General features: G+C 44.1%; 1 long non-coding RNA gene across 2 annotated transcripts in view; it reads left to right on the forward strand.

Moving 5' to 3' along the window:
* Positions 1–15,768, forward strand: part of LOC141166405 (uncharacterized) — a 132,034-nt gene that overhangs the window by 23,593 nt on the left and 92,673 nt on the right. The window contains exon 3 of one of the 2 annotated variants that reach the window (XR_012251288.1): positions 13,457–13,617. The exons of the other annotated variant lie outside the window; for it this stretch is intronic. This is a non-coding gene — a long non-coding RNA (uncharacterized lncRNA). The remainder of the gene's footprint in view (positions 1–13,456; positions 13,618–15,768) is intronic. 2 annotated transcript variants of the gene reach the window in all.

Genomic DNA, 15,768 nt, shown 5'->3' on the forward strand with positions numbered 1-15,768 from the left:
ACAAAACCAGCAGTTGGAACTACCCAGAGTTTTCCGTAGGTTGGTCTTCAAAGAACTTCATGAAAACATGGGACACCTGGGAGTGGAAAGGACAACAAATTTGATCCGTGACCAGGGAGTGTGGGTGTCTGAAGGATAAATGTCCCAACACATCAACCCGGGCATCTATGGGCAACATCGAAACTTTGTATCCGTTTGAGATGGTCTCAATAGACTTTCTACATCTTGAGACGTGCAAGGGTGGTTACGAATACATCTTGGTGGTGATGAACCATTTCACTAGATTTTCTCAAGCATATGCCACCACCAATAAATTGGGTCGAACAGCGGCAGAGAAGATCTTCAATGATTTTGCTTTGAGGTTTGGGTTCCCTACGAGGTTACACCATAACCAAGGAAGAGAATTTGAGAACCAGCTCTTTGCCAGGCTAGGAAAGTACTGTAGAATTCAGAGAGCCCACACAACGCCCTATCACCCAGAGGGTAATGGACAAGTGGAACGTTTTAACCGAACATTATTGTCGATGTTGCGCATTTTAACAGCTGATAAGAAGAAAGACTGGAAGGGTTCTCTGTCAAAAGTGGTACATGCCTATAACTGTACAAAGAGCGATGCAATGGATTACTCACCCTTTTTTCTATTGTATGGACAATCGCCAAGACTGCCAATCGACATCATGTTCGATACTCCGGTGTCAGAGACTTACAGAACATATCCGGAGTTTGTTTGGAAATGGAAGGAACGGATGGCAGAGGTATACAACATAGCGTCCAAAGTGGTTACGCAAGGACAGAGCAAGAGTAATTAATACTATGATCGAAAATGTTATGGAGCAAAATTGGCACCGGGAAGCCGGGTGCTAGTCAAGAACATACGTGAGAAAGGCGGTCCAGGAAAACTTTGTTCGTACTGGGAAAACAAGGTGTATGTGGTTGTAAGGAGGAAAGCGGATGACAGCCCAGTGTATGAAATCCGATTGGAAACAGGAGACAAGAAAACCAGAATAGTCCATCAAAATTTACTACTACCCTGTGATTATCTCCCACCACAACAAGACTTCCCAGAAGTAGACCGACCTCGACCGAGATCGACTAAGGGACCACCACAGACTGAAGCTCCGGAGATGGATAGTGACCTTGAAAGTTCCGATGGAGAAGAACACACCGTTGTATTTCTCGGACCGGCAAGGAAAGGGATGTACCATCCTCAGGAGAGTGAACTAAGTCCTGAGGCTCCAGAGTTCATACCAATGAGTACAGATAAAGTCCAATTCAGATCTGATGATCAAACACCGGCCCCTGAAGAGACCGATCGACACTCATGAGGAGCAGAATTACCAGACCGTGCGGAACAAGCGACTCAGGAGAAGTTCAGGAACTTACAGAGGCAGCTCCAAGAGCATCTGAGAAAGCACGGTAAATGAGTGTGGCGGAAGAAACCTCTGTGATCGAAGAACTCGTTGTCTCTGAGGAACAACCCACCAGGAGGATGTCGACTCGAGAAGTGAAGAGGCCCGTTATGCTGACGTATGAGACACTTGGAGAACCGAGTCAAGTGCCAAGGACTGTCGACTGGAAACAGGTATCTCTGCCTGCGGACCAGGTAAGCCCACTTGAGTGGTATTCACCACCGAGAGGCAGTATGGAAGATGTTGCCTGGTGGAAAGACTTGTTTTCCTGCTTTGATTTTCCTTAAAATATTTTGTAGAAACAAAGAACTGTTAAAGAATAGAGAGAGAGAGCTGGTTGAAGACGTACGGCAAGCTCCAGCTGAAGAGATGCTGATTGTTTTAATTGTGTTAATTATTTATTTCTTACAGGCATCCTACAAGAAAAAGGTTGTAAGATTAGGTTGTTATCAATGTTTATACATTTTATGCCAATTTGACAATGTCCATTTGTATATAAAGTAACTCAACTTTCACCACTGTCTCAGAATTGGTCAGATTGACCAATTAAGGTGAATTTCGAGGATGACATTCAAAAAGGAGGGAACAGTGTGACATGCAGAAGTAGCGTTGTTGCTTTAAAAGCATCCAGCAACTATTAGAAGTAACACAAGCACAGGAGACATAAAGTGTTGTGCTCCAGAAGCATCCAGCAACTAGAGGGGTTAACACAGTCAAAGGACACAGGGAGGGTTTTAGTAGAGCCTCAGGAGGATTGTGGGGGAGTTGTTTACTGTCTGGCTGGAGCTGAAGAGAAAGGTGGTGTGTGTTCTGTATCTCACAGAAGCGCCCCTGCAAGTGAAAATGATTCAAGTCAGGAGTGAAGCTAAGCACATGTCAGTCAGAGTTCCTGATCTAGCAGTGCAGTGTATTGTCAGGCAAAAAGATAAGGACTGGAAAAAATGGTGTCACAGGGATCATCTCCCTCAGCAAACCCTCCCCCTCGCCTCCATCTCACTGTGCTGTAAAGAATGCTGTGTTCATTAATGTGCCTTTGCATTAGAACTGTGCTGTTCTGTACTACTGGGAAGTCTGTGAACTGCTGTGCTGCTAGGGAAACTGTACTGTTTGTCACTGGAGCCTGTTGCTCATAAGACTTAACTTGCACTGGCTGTGCGGCTTCTTATTAAATGCTACTGTTCTACTGTTTAAGAGGACTCTTGTCAAGTGTGTCTGTTCAGCAAGTGAAACAACCTACGTGTCTGTGCCTGAGGGTCAATACCCCTGTGTGCCTGAGAGAAGCTGCAGCACATGGTCTATGGTCGCCCTGAGTAACGGTTCCCCCAGGATTCCACAGAATTCATGTAACCTGTCTCGCCCCTATCTGAACCTAGCGGCGTGCGTGTAACAATAGGAAACAAGGACAATATAAATTCTTTTTTAAAGCATTTATTTAGCTGAATTACGTTATACATGGCTGGTTAGGCAAGGAGATTAATCATGCATAGGTGAATGCTGCTGGGTTGGAGGGCATGTGGGACATGACAGGTTCCCTTTAACTTCATATAGCGCTTTGTACACATGAGTGCCACGGTCATCTCCCCGACCTTGGCCTCTAACTGATCCTGCTGCTTCTACAGCCACTGGCGTCCCTACTTCATTAATAAGTCCCCCTTATTCTTTCCCTGGCAGCCCCTTTTTTTAAAGCCTCACAATGAACTATCTCCTCCAATCAGGTAAGAGTCTCCCGACCAGCCATTCCTCTCCCCCCAACTACTACCAATCCTTCATTCCCCTCCCTATCCTCATCACCATTACAGCCTTAAATTGCACTAAAGGCCAAGAATACCCCACCCCCTGTGTACCGAACCCCTCTTTCTTTGCATCCTGCTACATTAAGTCATGTGGCCCTTCCTTAAGCCCTTGTTGGCCCTGGTCTGGGCCTGTGCTATCTGTTGAGAAAAGTACAACTCCCTCCAAGTCCTGAAGATCTGCAGTTGTCAGGGCATTCTGTGAGTTCCAGTTCCATGTTGAAATGATAGTTATGACTGAAATGTAAAAAAGGATTTTATTTTAATTATTAAGACGGGAGGGGACACACATTTTTATCATTATTATTAGTTTAATGCATTGTAATTGCCTTGAACTTGGGGCCCTCTGAACTCTAGGAGCTGAGGATACATGCTTACACAGCAGCAGGCCAAAGGCACCAACACACCTTAAAGTACCACTCTAGTGTTCTTTTGTTTTTTTTAATTTCACTATCAGGGGTATCACTAATGTCTATTCCCTGTCCATAGTAAAATATTTACCAGTCACTGTCTTCTGTGCCTCTCCAGTCCCACTTGCCATCTTGTGACTTGGTCGCAACCTCTCAATGTAAGTATAGGAAAGCCTTGTTCTAGCTCTCCTAGACTTACATTGAAAAGTGACTTCTGGTCCACCCAGCAAAGCCTGGACCAACCCGGCAGGTCACAGCTAGCAGAACAAAACAGCATAGGAACAGTAGCAGTGGGCTGTTGGTAAGTATTCATTACAGGTAGGGAACATTCATTGGTGATACCACTTTGGACATGAAATTAAAAGAAACTCTTTCATGCCACGGCAAATTTTAGCTTTTTCATTTTCTTTTTTTCCTCCCCTTCTTCCAAAAGCCATAACTTTTTGATTTTTCCATCCACATAGCTGTACTTTGAAATTGCAAAAATAGTGCAATTCCACAATTGTTTTTTCTTTTATTTACCATTATCACTATATGGTAAAACTGACCTGGAAATCTGAATCTCCAGGTCAATACGATTACGCAGATGCCAAACATGCATAGTTTTTTTTAATTAAGTGGTGAGAAAAAAATAGGAAGTTTGTAAAAAGAAACATTTTTGCTTGTATCGCCAATTTCCGATACCTGTAATGTTTTAAATTTTTGGTTGATGGGGCTGTGTGAGGGATTATTTTTTGCGCACTGAGTTGACATATTTACTGATACCATTTTGGAGTAGGTACAACGTTTTGATGGCCTCTTATTGCAGTATTGCGGTGGCTGAAAAAATGTAATTCTGGCTTTTCAATCTTTTTTCCTTACCGATTGGATTACTTTATTTTATAATTTGATAGACCAGACTTTTACTGACGTAGTGATACCAAATATGTGTTTATTTTATTTTTTAGTATTTCTTTATTTTTAATGTTGGAAAAGAGGGGTGATTTGAACTTTTATTATTTTTTTTATATTTTTAAAAACATTTTTTTACTTTCTACTGTAATTGTTAGTCTCCTAGGGACTTGAACCTGCGATCGTCTGATCACGTGTGCTAAAGATATTGTAAAGATCTGAGGTTATGGGTTGTAAGTAATCACCTAGGCAGGTTAACGATGCAACAATATTTTATTAATCACATCCATGGTAATACAGCAATTCCAGGTAAATGGCCAAAATACAGTTCTCTCAGTCCTTAAGTTCCCAACCTGGGATCAGTAGTTCCACTGGCTTTGTATCAGGCCATACTTACTGTCTCCCAACTTTTGGTTGGCTCACAGATTTTGTATCTACAGCCAGTATAGTCTGTAGCCACAGTCCACGATCCTCCAGACAACAGATAAAACGATGGAAGCACAGGCATCCAGTAGCAATATTACTTTAAGAAAGTTTAAATCCAAACTACGTATCCACAACTGTAGCATGCTTATCCAACTCAGTCAGTAACTGATCTCCAACACTCATTAAGCCTTCCATCCATCGGCTCCACGTCCACTGCCATAGATCCTATCCCTTCCGTGTCCTTTTCCCGACTCCACTAAACATGTGGCTTCTTTTTTCCTTTACTGGGATCAGCCCCCTGAATGGGCAGAACTGCTCTTACCCTCCCCCCAAAGCTAAATGTGCATTAGTGGAGGTATTTTTCTTGAACCCATCACTTGGGTCTGCATGTTAGACTCCCTGTGGTGACGGCTCCATCGGATCTTCTTTCAACACTCACATAATGGGCCTAGACGCTTTTTGAACAATGGTTAGAGGCTCCTGAGATACTAATGAGATTACACTTTACAAGTAAAATTAGTGTACATAAATTTACAAGCAAGCAGAACATTAATAAAACACTGCCAGCAAATCTCTAATAAAACACAATAATAATATCGACGGAAACAGTGCTCCATGCTGGAAAAGTCTCTTAGTCTTTAGTCAGTGGGCAGCTCCTCACAGTCCTCCCCCTTTTTTCAGCACGGACACGAATGTAAGAGGTTTCACCTTTATGAGAACGAAACTTTGTATCATCCAGTTTCCTCAAAGCATATTCCATGTCGCCCTTGTGAATATACTCCACAGTCCCCATTCCACCCAGGCATATATCTGTATAGTAAACGGCAGGAAAGAGAGATTTATCCAGCACAAAATCCAGGGAAATAATTAGAAATTTATTTAAGCACCAGCTGTACCCAGCCACGCGTTGCTGTGGCTCAGTCTGGTTAAATGGAAAAGAAAGAAAAGAGAAAGCGCACATATCTAAAATATTTAATTTCACAATGCCTGTGGGTATACAATATTTTTTGTTGGGGAATAGCGCGTGTTGCTTTTACGTCCAACAGCTGGTATATAAAAACATAGTAGGTATATAAAAACATGCGTGTATTTGAATGCAACGTTCATTTTTATTTATATAGATTATATATATATATTATATATATATTATATACAGTATATATATACTTACATTTTTATTTCTATAGATATATATATATATATATATATATATATCAGATGGGGCAATACTGGCGTTGTTTATAATTGTGCCCATCAGGCAGGCATGGTGGCAGCCTGTACCCTGTGACCCATGCAGGACTGTGCTCTGCACAGGTCGCTAAAGAGGTCGGTACTTGCTGTCAGATGTCACAATGGAGCCGGTCATGTCAGGGATTGCTAGTTATGCAATTCCCTAGTACAGAGGGAATGTGACAGGAGGGTGTGCAGAGATGAAGGCAGGTGACAGCAGAGGAGGAGGTTGTGATGAGCTTGACATGTCCTGGACCGGTACCGGCCAGATCACAGCGCCGCTCCCGCTGGAGGCGCAGTGGGATTTGCACTTGCTCGCTATCCGCCCACTGCTGCGAGGCTCGGACCCAGCTCAGTGCCCAGAGTGGAGGCCGAGGCTTGCGCCTCTCCTTGCAGCCTCCCTCCTTCCCTCCCTCCCCCACTTGTTGTTGCGCAGTCGGAAATTAGACTCACCTGCCGGAGAAGAAGAAGCCGCAGCAGCAGTGGTGTCGGAGAGCAGAGGCGGCTGCCTCTCAGGCGGTGGTGGTGATGAGCAGCAGCGTCTTTCAGCCTCGAACAGACGGTCTCGTCATTCCCCTTCCCCCCAACCCCTACGGGGGACACGAAAGAAGCAGAGCACAGGCAGCGGATGGGACAAATGAAGGAGAGGGAGAAGGGTTTATGAATGAGTTGTCACTAAGGGGGGGAGAATGCCAGGCGGCCGGGGAGAGTCAGCTTAGGACTCATAACACCCCCCTTTTGCTCTTGCTTTTACGTCCAACAGCTGGTATATAAAAACATAGTAGGTGTATAAAAATATGCGTGTGTTCGAATGCAACGTTGTGTCAAAATTTCAATTGGTGGAGAACTTTCGGAGATTTAAGACTTTGAACAAGCGAACATTTACATTTTTTTTATATAGATAATTAAAAAGAGTACATGAACTGTGTGTTCTTATTCATAGTTGGTTATACTATAAATAAGAACACACAGTTTGAAATGCGTCAGATAGCATGCTGTTTAGAGCATTTTTTTTAACATGTACTCTTTTTAATCATGTTTAAATAAATTTCTAGTTTTTAATTATTTTCCTGGATTTTGTGCTGGATAAATCTCTTTCCTGCCGTTGATCCACCCTGTTGTCAACACAGGCTCTCAATCCCTGCACATCCTGAGGAATTCCACTTTGTATGGTGAGCTGGATGAACTTTTTCATTTTTATATCTGTATAATAAACATCTCCAGCTTCTCTCATATGATCTTTCAGATCCTGCCAACTCTCCGATGGGGGAAGCCCTGAGACGAGGACTCTGTATTTAGTTCACTGGATCAGGGGTCTGTCCCTTCCGCGGGGTCCTCCATATCCTCCCCCTGATCCCAGGTTTGTCCTGGGAAACTCCACACGTACCCGATGAGAACCAAACTTGTATCCATTGTGACCAACCCCAGAATGCTGACACCCAGTTAGGGGGACGGTCACTTGGTGGCCAGGTAAACAGTGTTCTGGGGGGACAATATCTGGGCTGTCCAGGGTGATGGTAGAACCAGTGTCCTGAAGTCACTGGGCCTCCTCCTTGATGTATTTTACCTCCCCTAGGTCACATTCCTTCATGGTAGCAGTCATTGCATTTTGTTTATTACTCACCACAGGTGGGGGTTTAGTCTGCAGATAGCTCCGCTCGCTCTCGGCTGAAGCGGTCCTTGGCTTTGGGTTACGACATTGGCCCAGTGGCACACCAATTCAGCTCCTAGGTTGTGAAGTGGGCTAGAATGTTCCCAGCATCCCTGGCAAAAAGTCCCATGCGTCCACAGTTCTGGCCGTTTAGCCCTCCTTGCCACAACACGGGCCATACTTGGGGACTTGGGAAACTTCCCCCTCTTTTTGAAGTCCGAAATCCCTGCAGCACCTCCTCTGGCCAGTCCATGGGTCTCATTGACCTCCCTGTAAGCTCCTGTTCCTGACTCGCTGGGGCTGTACTTCCACATAGCCCTGGTCGATTAGCAGACCAATCATCAGCCAATCTTTCAACCTCATCCTGGCTGAGTGGTTTTCTATCCGCCACCTATTCTTTTAAGTCACCTGGGAGTTTGGACATAAATTGTTCCAGCATGAATATATGCACGACATGTTCTGCTTCCCGAGCCCTCAGTCCTTCTATCCACCAAGTGCATGCCGTACGTAGTGTGTTGGCGAACTCCCGATGTGTGTGTGCAGCGGGCTTGTCAGTCTCCCAAAACTTCCTGCGGTAGGTTTCAGGCGTGATGGCATACCTCTCTAGTAATGCACTGCGAATGGTAGAGTATCATCTCTGATCCCCAGAAGACAAGTTATTAAAAGATTCTCTTGCTTTTCCGGTTCGGCCAATGCTCAAAAATCTGCCCCCAGTATATGTATCCCATAGTGTGATAGGCCCCCAGTATACTGTTCCCCACAGCCAGCCCCCAGTATAATATGTACCCCATAGTGTGATAGGCCCCCAATATAATGTTCCACATAGTGTGATAGGCCCTTATTATACTGGGGGTTGGCTATGGGGAACACTATACTGGGGGCCTGTCGCACTATGGGGAACATATTATACTGGGGGCTGGCTGTGGGGTACATTATACTATGTACACCATAGTGTGATAGGCCCCCAGTATAGTGTTCACCACAGCCATCCCCCAGTATAATATTCCCTACAGCCATCCCCCAGTATGATATGTACCCCACAGTCAGCCCCCAGTATAATATGTACCCCACAGCTAGCTCCCAGTATAGTGTGATAGGCTTCCAGTATAATATGTAGTTCATAGTGTGATAGGCTCCCAGTATAATGTACCCCACAGCCAGCCTCAAGTATATGCATCCCACAACCAGCCCCCAGTATAATATGTACCCCATAGTGTGATAGGCCCCCATAGCCAACATCCCCCAGTATAATATCCCCACAACCCCTCTTGTGATGGCCCCCATTCATTAGTTAAATAGTATAAGAAAAAAAAAAAGCTTATACTCACAAAATCCTGGCTCCCTGTCGAAGCACAGCCGCTGTCAACTCTTCTATGAAGAGCAGCAGTGGGCTTTGGATGGCACGATGATGTCACTGTATCACATCATTCGACGTCCACTGCATGCGCAGGCTGTCCGTATGGGTGACACTGCTCCTCTGTGTGCCTGCGCCCAAGCCGTCATTGTGCTGAATGCCTGCGGCTGGGGGAAGACGCCAGGCGGCCACAGGCAGTCAGCAATGTCAGAATGTATTTTTCCCCCAAAGTCCGCCCCCCTCAGGAAGCAGAAGGTAGTGCCCTAGGCAGGTGCCTACCCTGCCTACCCCTCGTCCCGGCCCTGGTTATATCTATTCATTTGCCACAGTGTTACTGCAATGAAGCACTGTCAGAGGTCGCTTGGTAGATCTAAAATGGCTACCATGAACAGGTTTGGCACAAGCTACTTCGTTTTCCAGAGTCCTGCGGTTGCCCTGACCTTCACCCTTTAACCCCTATACAGAGATCTGGACTTACACAGGATCCCATGGGCAAGGGTCACAGAGTCAGCTGCCGTTTAGTGGTGCAAGCTGGCAAGAGGGATAGTGAGATAGCTGGGTCAAATCCAAGAGAGCCAGAAATATACAAAATTGTCAGGCAGGAAAAATGTCAGTTAACAAGCTGAGGTCAAAACAGGAAAATACAATACTAAACAGGAGCAGGAAACACAGCGCTTTATCTGGCAGCCTCCAGCAGTAAGCTGGAAGCTTTAGTAGGGTGTGGAGCTTTACAATTGGCTGAAGCAAGGAGCTGATAACATCAGTTGTACAGCACACATCCATACTGCCAGACTGGATGACACTGCAGGTCCCAGCCACCAAAACCTTATTGGCTGGACATTCGTCTCGCAGCAGAGTGGGAGGCAAATGTCATTAGCATATCGCATCCCATACGCTAGTGAGACCCCAGCCTAAGGCTATGTGCCCACGTAGCAGATTTGATGCAGAGCGTTTTTGCCTCTCTCTGGCAGAAAAAAACGCATGCAGATTTACATGCGTTTTTTCTGCCAGAGAGAAGCTTTTTTTCAGCGTTTTTACATGCGTTTTCACATGCGTTTTTTCAAGCAGTTTTCCAAGCGATTTTGAGCATCACTTGGAAAAGTGCTTGACAAGTTGGTCACACAATATAAATCCATGCAACCGGCATGGATTTATAATGTGTGAACAACTGATTCTTTAAATGCAGCATCTATAGTAAAAAAAAAAGATAATTAAAACGTTAAAAATAAAAAAAAACCTGTATACTCACCTCTCCGGTCTCCTCCAGTCTGCTCCCGGCGGCGTCCACTCTCCTCGGCGTCCCGCAGTGTACTGTCAGGACCTGCGGTGACGTCATTTAGTCAGCTGATGGTCACGCGACTATCACCTGACCGCCGATGTCAGCGGTCGCGTGACCATCAGGTGACTAAATGACGTCACCACAGGTCCTGACAGTACACCGCGAGACGCCAAGGAGAGAGGACGTGGCCGGGAGCAGACCGGAGGAGACCGGGGGCCGCCGGAGAGGTGAATATACAGGTTTTGTTTATTTTTAACTTTTTTATTTCTTTTTTTCACCGCATGGTAGCCGGGATGAAGAGGAGTTGTAGTCTCCTCTTCATCCCGGGTACCACACGCACCGCGATTACGCTGCAAATTCGCGGCCATTGAATTTAATTGAAACGCAGCAAATCCACATATACCTGCGGGTTTGCTGCGTTTCAATGTTCCTCAATGGCCGCGAATTTGCAGCGTAATTGCGATAAAAATGGTCATGCTGCGTTTTGCAACGCAATGCGAATTCGGCGCGCTAATTAGCGCATCATGTGCCCAGCACATCCGAATTCACATTGCTTTGCATGGCAGACTGTTTTACAAGCGTTTTCGCGGTCGTAAAAATGCTACGTGGGCACATAGCCTAAATCTGCAAGTTGTCTCTATTAAGGGCACACTTGAAGACTGTAGAAAGTGCCATTATGTTTGTATTCTGGGAAAGGGGGCAATTATTATGTTGTGTGACCTGGTATAATGAGGTTTGGTTATAGTTTAAGGTGTGGCTTATGTTTGTTACGTACCCTACATCCATAACTCCCAACCATCCCGTATTCGGCTGTACTGTTCCTATTTGAGGGCTCAGCCCTGTGTCCTGCCACAGCTGTTCTCCCAAGTTCTATTATACCCACCTCTCCAATGTATTCATTGCTCCTTAGCGCCTCCTTCTTTGGGGGTGGGGATGCTCACTGGTCAATGAATAAATTGTATTACTCCTCTTCTTTTTTTTTGCTATGGTTGCATCTTCCTGGGACTCTAAACTTACATCCAACTGGGATCTCAGTATCCAGCAGCTGTAGCATAAACCACTGAGCTACAGCTCTCAATGGTGAGCACAGGGAGAATTTGGTTATCTTGACTCTACAGTGCTGTTAATGAATCCAGAAGCAGGTCATACAAGTCCATAGAAATACATTGTGTAGAACAATGTATTTTTATGGTGCCTGTATACTGAGCAGAAGAAAATTATTTTTTTGGTCCTATAAATAAAAGTAGTAAATGTATGAGCAATTACAAAAATGTATTTTTTTTTCTGTGTGTCCCTGGTTTTGAACCCACAACCTTAAGAGATTATTGACACAGCAACTTAACCTGCAGGTCCACAAGCTCTAGTGATGTTATTGATAGAATTCTGTCTACTTGATCTGTACTGCAGGATCTGACTAGGCTGAATGTACTCATAGAAATACACTGCTGGGTACAATATATGTATTTTTATTCTACATAGAGAATAAGAGATTTTTTTCAGCCTATAAAATTGCTAAAAAATAATGAAGAAAAACATTTGATAATGAAAAAAATATTGCAATTTTTAATGTGTTTTGTAAAAATTAATGAACATCACAAATCAGCAAATAACATGGACATATTTAGTGTCCCTGTAATTGCAACAACCCGCACAACACAGCGATCAGATTATTTACGGGGATCGGTAAATGGCGGGATTGATATTTTTTCTTTATTAAACCCATAAAAAATTTAATAAAACTGTAATGCTGAGGCCGTGTTCACATGTAGCGTAAATCCTGCGTTCTTTTTGCCGCTTTTTTTCTGCAGGTGTCAGCACCACACGAAGCAGTAACAGTCTTCTCTGATTATTGCGTGTTTGCTGCATTTCTTTTATGCCTTTTCCCGCTTATTTGATGTGATTTGGGGGCAGACATGAAGCAGAGTTTTTAACTCTTTTTAATAGTACAGAAAAGCTTTGATTCTGCATTTAAAAATGCAGCTGCATTGTTTTTCTTCATACGTTTTTTTCAGAAGAAGCCTATAGAGAAAAATGCTTCAAACCGCAGAGTAGTGATGAGCGAGCATGTATTGTTAACTCTTTCAGCAAGCACACTCGGGTGCTTGCCGAGTATTTTAGGCGTGCTCAATATCTATGTTAGTTCTGCCGCGGCTGCTAGACAGCTGTGACACATGCAGGGATTGCCTGTTTGTTACGTACCCTACATCTACTTTCTCCGCGGCACCACTTCTAAAGCAGCCAAGCATGGTTTATTTAAAGCACAGACACTAGCGATCAATCTTCCTGGCTGTTGAATTATGTTTTATCTGAAATGTTCTTCACTGTGTGTAAGTATTTTTTTCTTATTGTCTCTGCATAATAACAGCAAAAATTAATTATTTGCCATGTCGGGCTTTGCACACTACTTTCTTATATGATAAGTAGAACTTAAAAATATATTGACTTTACATTTACTATGGCAAATGTATGTTGTAGTGGAATTCATTTTGTTTCGGCTAAGAATTGAGCTGAAACAACTAGGATGAACACTGCAATATTTCTCTGTTGAATCCTCCGTTTGCAAGTTACAAATTGATATTGTTCTCTCACGGAACAAGTTATAGGGAGAAAAATCTTATTGGCAAATCAATAATGAATTAGTTCCTCTGCATGAGCCTTTTTCTGCAAGAAGCCCTAGAGCTGAATTAATTTCTTACCAGCTCAACTTATGGAGATGAAAAAAGAAATCTGCACAATGTACATATTGAAGCAAAACTAATTTGGATTTTGCTGAATGATGTCTGTTGTTCCGGTTTACGTTCTATTGTTACAAAGGAAACACGGTGCATGACAAATAGTTTTAAATTATAAGAATCATAGCATACAAATGAGATTCATTATTGTTATACTGTTGGGCTGCACAATATGAACACTTAGTAATGTATAAAATTAAAGAAAATCCCATTACGTCTGAATAGATGGCAAACGCTTTACAGGTAATCTTTGCAACTAAGCACAAATCATTTGAATGTTGCAGATAGCGCGGGAAAGAGGGGGGAGAGCACAACATTTCTCAAACAACCCGAAGGGTTAATAGGATTGTGCAATGGTGAAAGTGCTGAAATCTGTGGGAAACAAAGAGAAAGATTCATGAAAGATAAATCATATCTAACCAACATGTTGGGGTTCTATGAGGAGGTAAGTGCAAATCTGGATGTTGGTAATACGGTTGATTTTATTTATCTGGACCTTGCAGAGGCATTTGATACTTTACCACATAACAGCCTTAGTCTATGTGCCCACGATGCGAACTTAATGCGTTTCCGTGGCGTCATCTCCGCCGCGAATACGCATTAAAAACGCTTGTTAAGTTGTCTGCCATGTTCCCCAATGATAATCCGCATGTGCTGTGCACATGCTGCGGAAATTTTCGTTGCGGATTATCATTGCGGAAAAATCCGCAGCACAAACCATTTATTGGGCGTAATCACGGCAAAATCGCCACCATTGACTTGCATTGAACCGCATAACATCCGCATGTATACAAGCGCATGTTATGCGGTTCAATGCGTGGATGGTAGCTGGATTTGGTGAAGAGGAGACTCTCCTCCAGACCTGGGTACCATTAGTAAAAAAAAAATTAAAACGTAAAAAGTAAAAACAAACATTATACTTACCTCTCCGGCGGCCCCCGGTCTCCTCTCCGGTGGCGTGCTCTGTCCTCGGCGTTCCGCAGTGTTCAGAAAGGACCTGCGCTGACATCATTTAGTCATGCGATGGTCACGTGACTGCTGACGTCAGAGGTCGCGTGACCTGTCAGCTGACTAACGCTTAAAAACGCTTTTCCCTGGGAGAAAAAACGCATGTAAAATCCGCATGCATTTTTTCTGCCAGGGAGAGGCAGAAATGCTCAGGAAAAATCCGCATCAATTCAGCATCGTGGGCACATAATGATATACTGAAGCTACAGAAGTAAGGACTTGGGGGAACTATATGCAGATGGGTAAGGAATTGGCTAAATGACAGGAAACAAAGCGTTGTCATAAATGGTATGTTCTCTAAATGGGAAATAGTCAGCAGTGGGGTGCCGCAGGGTTCTGTGCTGGGAACAGTGGGGACTGCAGGAATCTGTGCTGGGAGCAGTGGGGACCGCAGAGATCTGTGCTTGGAGCAGTGGGGACTGCAGGTATCTGTATTGGAAGCAGTGGGGACCACAGGGATCTGTATTGGGAGCAGTGGGGTGCCGCGGGGATCTGCACTGGGAGCCGTGGGGTACTACGGGGATCTGTACTGGGAGTAGTGGGGTGCCAGGGGATCTGCACTGGGAGCAGTGGGGTATCGCAGGGATCTGTACTGGGAGCAGTGGGGTGCTGCAGGGATCAATGCTGGGAGCAGTGGGATGCCGCAGGGATCTGTGCTGGGACCGATCCTTTTCAATCTCTTTATTAATGACCTTGTGATTGGGAGTGAGAGTAAGGTGTCAGTCTTTGCTGACGACACCAAACTATGTAGGATATTAAAATCTGATCTTGACATTACAATATGCAAAACGATTTGGATAAGATGACTGAATGGGTAAACACTTGGTAAATGAGGTTGTAGATAAATGTATGAGTAATCCTATTGCTGCATACGCCTTCCTGGCTCATTTTAGTCTTTTGTGTTCAGAGTCTTGAATCGGCGGTTTTGTTCAACTTACATCTAATGTGTATTGGCACTGGTATATTCAGCAAGAGAGGAAGGTGAAAAGTAAAAACCAGAGGAGAGACGCCTGTATGGTGAGTATGGACTTTTTTTTAATTTCAAGTATATTCCCCCATACAATGTATGATATCCCCTCATCTCCGAATCCCAAGTCACATACAGTGTATATATTCAGTATATATATATATATATATATATATATATATATATATATATATATATATATATATATATATATATATATATATATATATATATATATATATATATATATAAAAATCTCATACTCATTCAATCGTGTTGCAGTGGCCTGTACTGGCGGCATGATACAATAATGTCCCCTTCATGGTGCTGACCTCCAACAACCCCAGAGGTGGAGTAGAGAATCGATAGCTACAGCTGTTAACAGTATCGGCATCCAGTCAGTCCAGATGGCCAGTCCAGCCCTGTACCCAGCCCCTGAGAGTCACCTCCGACCGCCGCCTCAGGTGAGATGCCCATCCCGCCTCATGGCAAGAGCAGATCTGCCTAGGTTACCAGCCACCTCTGCAGTTCCAGTCTGCTTGGTTACCCATAAAGGGAGTGTATAGAGCAAGCAGGCTTTATGCCTGCTTTCTCCATTCTGAAGCTGGCTGGATTTGACCA

The sequence above is a fragment of the Phyllobates terribilis genome, unplaced genomic scaffold (genome assembly GCF_046119375.1).
Source record: "Phyllobates terribilis strain yellow unplaced genomic scaffold, ASM4611937v1 Scaffold_11__3_contigs__length_659146591, whole genome shotgun sequence".
In the NCBI taxonomy this organism is placed as follows: domain Eukaryota; kingdom Metazoa; phylum Chordata; class Amphibia; order Anura; family Dendrobatidae; genus Phyllobates; species Phyllobates terribilis.